The sequence below is a fragment of the Salmo salar genome, chromosome ssa19 (genome assembly GCF_905237065.1).
Source record: "Salmo salar chromosome ssa19, Ssal_v3.1, whole genome shotgun sequence".
Lineage (NCBI taxonomy): Eukaryota > Metazoa > Chordata > Actinopteri > Salmoniformes > Salmonidae > Salmo > Salmo salar.
In genome coordinates this window covers 76,678,454-76,684,666 of record NC_059460.1, presented here as the reverse complement: position 1 = coordinate 76,684,666, position 6,213 = coordinate 76,678,454, and positions in this window count along the sequence as shown.

Here is a 6,213-nt window from a genome sequence, read left to right as displayed (position 1 = left end):
AAAAGGTTCTACACCCGCACCATCGAGAGCATCCTGACGGGTTGCATCACTGCCTGGTATGGCAACTGCTCGGCCACTGACCGCAAGGCACTACAGAGGGTAGTGCGTACGGCCCAGTACATCACTGGGGCCAAGCTTTCTGCCATCTAGGACCTCTATACCAGGCGGTGTCAGAGTAAGGCCTTACAAATTGTCAAAGACCCCAGCCACCCTAGTCATAGACTGTTCTCTCTGCTACTCCACGGCAAGCGGTACCAGAGCACCAAGTCTAGGTCCAAGATGCTTCTAAACAGCTTCTGCACCCAAGCCATAAGACTCCTGAACATCTAATCAAATGGCTATCCAGACTATTTGCATTGGCCCCCCCCCCCTCCTTTTACGCTGTTGCTATTCTCTGTTATTATATATGCATAGTCACTTTAATAACTCTACCTACATATACATATTACCTCAATTACCTCAACTAACCGGTGCCCCCTCACACTGACTCTCTACCGGTACCCCCTGTAATATAGCCTCGCTATTGTTATTTTACTGATGCTCTTTAATTATTTGTTACTTTTATTTCTTATTTTTTAGGTATTTTTCTTAACCGCATTGTTGGTTAATAAGGGCTTGTAAGTAATCATTTCACTGTAAGGTCTACACCTGTTGTATTCGGCGCATGTGACAAATACAATTTGATTTGATCTAAAAACTCATAAACTCCGATTCTTTTCATACTCACATACTTTGTAGCTTAGACACTATTTTACATCATGTATTTGCGTTGTGCCCGCCATCGGTTGAAACACAACACGTTATTGAATACAAGGTGGGTGTCATGTTTTGGCTGATAAATGTAAAAAAAATTGAATGAAATTGTAACATTAACTTTCAAAATGGTACCACAAAGATGGTTGGAGGGCCACACAGCAGAGAAGGTTGACTTGAATAGGAATATCTGTTTTAAATTATGTCAATCCTCTATATGAAACCTATTGAAATCATAGAAATATAGATCATAGAACAGACATAACAATTTAAGTGTGGATAGTGGGTGGACCGACAGTCTTCTTTGTGGTAGTAATTAGAAGTAAAAATGTCAATTCAATAAAAATGTAAATGGTATACCAGCTAAATTGTAGTGGTCTGAAGAGATAAGTCCATTCTATGAATTATAGTTCTGTGATTGAAATGACACCCACCCTGTATTCAAAAGCATGTTGTGTCAACTGATGGCAGACACAACACAAAAACCTCAGATGTAAAGTAAGGTCTAAGCCAAAGGCAAAATTGTGGTGTAGATATTGGGGTGGATGAACAATAGATGCAGGGTCCTCCCCCACACATTTCTTTTACATTTTAAAACACATTTCCTGCAATTCCACACAGTCTGACATGACTTATGATACCCATGAGGGCTATATGAAGGGGAATTTTGAAAGCACAGTATAAGTGGAAGGAAAAATAGTAATATATTTTTTGGAAAACATATTTTAGAAAATTAGCTAACTTCCTGCATTTCAACACAACACACAAGAGAAAAATGTGCAGTTTTATAATGCTATTTTACACATTTAGTCATAAGTCGGAGAACATTTAGCAGATTTAAAGCTAATTTCCTGCAATTCTACACATTTTGCCATGGGGCAGAGAGAAAAATGTTCTGTTTTATAGCTTATTCTTCACATTTTGCCATGAGGATGAGAGAAAATGTTGCAATTTTAAAGCTAATTTCCTGCTCCTCTACACAATTTGCCATGAGCCTGAGAGAAAATGCTGCAGTTTTAAAGTAATGGTCCAGTGAAAATCTGACTTTTAAAAGTTTATATTCTGTTAACTCATACCAAATAATGCTGTTGACACATCCTATACTTGTATTTGTGGCAAAAGCATACATTTGAGGGGAAAAAACGGTATGGTTAACTGCATACTTGGAGTGTGTCTGAAAGTGAGCGTTGTAAAAGAGGTGGGTGGATCAACAGTGATGGTGTAACATCAGTGGGTGGATCAACAGCAATGGCTGCAACATCAGTGCTCCATTATTGGTTAGACCATAGCCAGGTGTACTGTGGGTCAGCTTAATGTTTACATAGCAGGTTAAGATAACTAACGTAGCAGGTTAGGATAATTAACATGGCAGGTTTGGAGAATGGGGTTAAGGTTAGGAAAATGGTTAGTGTTAGGCTTAGCTAAAATGCATAGCAGGTTAGGATAATTAATGTGGCAGGTTAGGAGAATGGGGTTAAGGTTAGGAAAAGGGTTAGGATTAGGTGGCTTAGCTAAAATGCTACAGTTGTCAACAATCGACTCTTCGAGTAGCCCAATCAGCCACACAAAACGGTCTTGAGTGGATACAAATCTGCCCAATAGGCATTCCGAGGGGCGCAGCAGTCTAAGGCACTGCATCGCAGTGCTTGAGGCGTCACTACAGACCCGGGTTCGATCCCAGGCTGTGTCACAGCTGGCTGTGACATCCATGAGGCGGCAGTCAATTGGCCCAGCGTTGTCCGTGTTAGGTGAGGGTTTGGCCGGCCAGGATTTCCTTGTCCCATCGCACTCTAGACACTCCTTGTGGCGCGCCTGCAAGCTGACTTCGGTCGCCAGCTGGACGGTGCTTCCTCCTACACATTGGTGCGGCTGGCTTCCAGGTTAAGCGAGCAGTGTGTCAAGAAGCAGCTTGCGGCTTGGCAGGGTCGTGTTTTGGAGGACGTATGGCTCTCTCACTGAGCTGATTGGCTTTCCAGACACCCACTTCTGTTGATCCTCACACCTTTTTTGACACGGCTACTTTCAGACACACTCCATGTATGCAGTTATCCATGACAAAAATAAAAAAAAAACACTTCAAAAACACCACCTCAAACTTGTATTTTAGTTTCAAAAATGCTTTTTATTTCCTCATAGAGGATGATGTCATCGTCCTAAGGAGGATGAGCTGGCCAATCAGCAGTCTACTCGTGTGAATATTTTTATGACAGGTGTAATCCCACACCATTCCAACACTGCTTTTTAACATACCCTTAAGAATATATATATATACATTTCTGACACGCTTAGTGACGTAGCAAGATTTCCCTTTATTTATGTTTTCGGAAATCTAAGTTGTTAGAGATTGTGTAGGCCTATTATTTGTATGTTATTTAATGTCATTTCATTTTGGAAATGCCAAGACCATGGGTCATATTATGTCATCTCCAGCACAAACCCATCTGTATCATCTCAGATCCAGTGAAACCAGTTATGCACTGGGTGCACAATGGGAGGATCAGTCTGTTGAGGCTCAACACCTCAACAGTATCTGGTAGAATGCATTTCAATAGAGTTAACCCAGCTACATGTGTTTCCACCTAATTCTAACCCTAGGGGAAATATCTAGCCTATCATATCTGAAATTACTCCCTAAATCTCTCTCTCTTTCTTTAACACACACACACACACACACACACACACACACATACACACACACACACACACACACACACACACACACACACACACACACACACACACACACACACACACTTGTAATCGTCCAGTCCTTTCTTAAATCTTTATCACTAGCCAGCAATATATTTTTATTTAGCGATGGCCAAGATAAAGCAAAGCAGTGGGACACAAACAACACAGAGTTACACATGGAATAAACAAACATACAGTCAATAACACAATAGAAAAGTCTATATACAGTGTGTGCAAATGAAGTAAGATTAGCGAGGTAAGGCAATAAATAGGCCATAGTGGCGAAATAATCAAAATTTAGCAATTAAACACTGGAGGGATTATGTGCAGAAGATGAATGCGCAAGTAGAGGTACTGGGGTGCAAAGGAGCAAAAAAATGAAATAACAATATGGGGATGAGGTAGTTGGGTGGGCTATTTACAGATGGGCTATGTACAGGTGCAATGATCTGTAAGCTGCTCTGACAGCTGATGCTTAAAGTTAGTGAGGGAGATATGAGTCTCCTACTTCAGTGATGTTTGCAAGTCGTTCCAGTCATTGGCAGCAGAGAACTGGAAGGAATGGCGGCCAAAGGAGGAGTTGGATATGGGGGTGACCAGTGAAATATACCTGCTGGAGCGCGTGCTACGGGTGGGTGTTGCTATGGTGACCAGTGAGCTGAGATAAGGCGGGGCTTTACCTAGCAAAGACTTATAGATGTCCTGGAGCCAGTGGGTTTGGCGACGAATATGAAGTGAGGGCCAGCCAACGAGAGCATACAGGTCGCAGTGGTGGGTGGTATATGGGGCTTTGGTGACAAAACGGATGGCACTGTGATAGACTGCATCCAATTTGATGAGTAGAGTGTTGGAGGCTATTTTGTAAATGACATCACCGAAGTCAAGGATCGATAGGATAGTCAGTTTTACGAGGGTATGTTTGGCAGCATGAGTGAAAGATGCTTTGTTGTGAAATAGGAAGCCAATTCTAGATTTAATTTTGGATTGGAGACGTTTAATATGAGTCTGGAAGGAGAGTTTACAGTCTAGCCAGACACCGAGGTATTGGTAGTTGTCCACATATTCTAAGTCAGAACCGTCCAGAGTAGTGAGGCTAGACGGGCGGGCAGGTGCGGGCAGAGATCAGTTGAATAGCATGCATTTAGTTTTACTTGCATTTAAGAGCAGTTGGAGGCCACGGCAGGAGAGTTGTATGGCATTAATGCTCGTCTGGAGGTTTGTTAACACAGTGTCCAAAGAAGGGCCAGAAGTATACAGAATGGAGTCATCTGCGTAGAGGTGGATCAGGGAATCACCCGCAGCAAGAGTGACATCATTGATGTATACAGAGAAAAGAGTCGGCCAGAGAATTTAACCCTGTGGCACCCCCAGAGGTCTGGAAAACAGGCCCTCCGATTTGACACACTGAACTCTGCCTGAGAAGTAGTTGGTGAACCAGGCGAGGCAGTCATTTGAGAAACCAAGGCTGTTTAGTCTGCCGATAAGAATGTGGTGATTGATAGAGTCGAATGCCTTGGCCAGGTCGATGAATACGGCTGGACCTTTAGGACCTTGAGCGTGGCTGAGGTGCACCCATGACCAGCTCGGAAACCAGATTGCATAGCGGAGAAGGTACGGTGGGATTCAAAATGGTCGGTGATCTGTTTGTTAACTTGGCTTTCGAAGACCTTAGAAAGGCAGGGTAGGATAGACATAGGTCTGTCACAGTTTGGGTCTAGAGTGTCTTCCCCTTTGAAGAAGGGGATGACCACGGCAGCTTTCCAATCTTTGGGGATCTCAGACGATATGAAAGAGAGGTTGAACAGGCTAGTAAAAGGGGTTGCAACAATTGCAGTGGATACTTTTAGAAAGAGAGGGTCCAGATTGTCTAGCCCAGCTGATTTGTAGGGGTCCAGATTTTGCAGCTCTTTCAGAACATCAGCTATCTGGATTTGGGTGAAGGTGAAATGGGGGAGGCTTGGGCAAGTTGCTGTGGGGGGTGCAGAGCTGTTGACCAGGGTAGGGGTAGCCAGGTGGAAAGCATGGCCAGCCATAGAAAAATTGAACTTGAAATTCTCGATTATTGTAGATTTATCGGAGGTGACAGTATTTCCTAGCCTCAGTGCAGTGGGCAGCTGGGAGGAGGTGCTCTTATTCTCCATGGACTTTACAGTGTCCCAGAATTTTTGGGAGTTTGTGCTACAGGATGATTAGGATTATGGAGAGAAGAATTTACAAGGGTGCTCACCCTTATAATCTCCTTCTCTAGGAATTTACAGACCCTATTCGAGTAGGATTTCATTAATCGGCAGCTTGTCATGAGCCTATTGTCGTTGCAATACCGTCATCATTAAGATTTGTCATAAACATGTAGGCTATGATCCTTATCTGTTTTTATCATTTTAGAATGCTCCTGACTAAATTAAAAGCCTCTATATAGTGAGATGTATAGGGCTATTATAAGCCTTATAATAATATATTATAAAGGCGCATAATGCTTATAACAAGCAATAAGGCATTATTATTGCAGGCTTTAAGAAGTGTTATTAAAAGGGTAAGCTTATTCAAATCATGTCAAACTTTATTCCTAAACTGACAGCAAAGATAAAGACGAAATATGTTTGAGAGACTTCCCTTTGATCTTCAAGCATAGATTTAATGCAGTCTACATTTCGATACATTCGTGGTCCTGGATACAATTTTATCCATCCGTGATGGCGGTGACAGCACGCCAGACGATATCACGTGGTGCAGTGTTAATTCTACTCCCCACGGCATTTTTCTCTCATC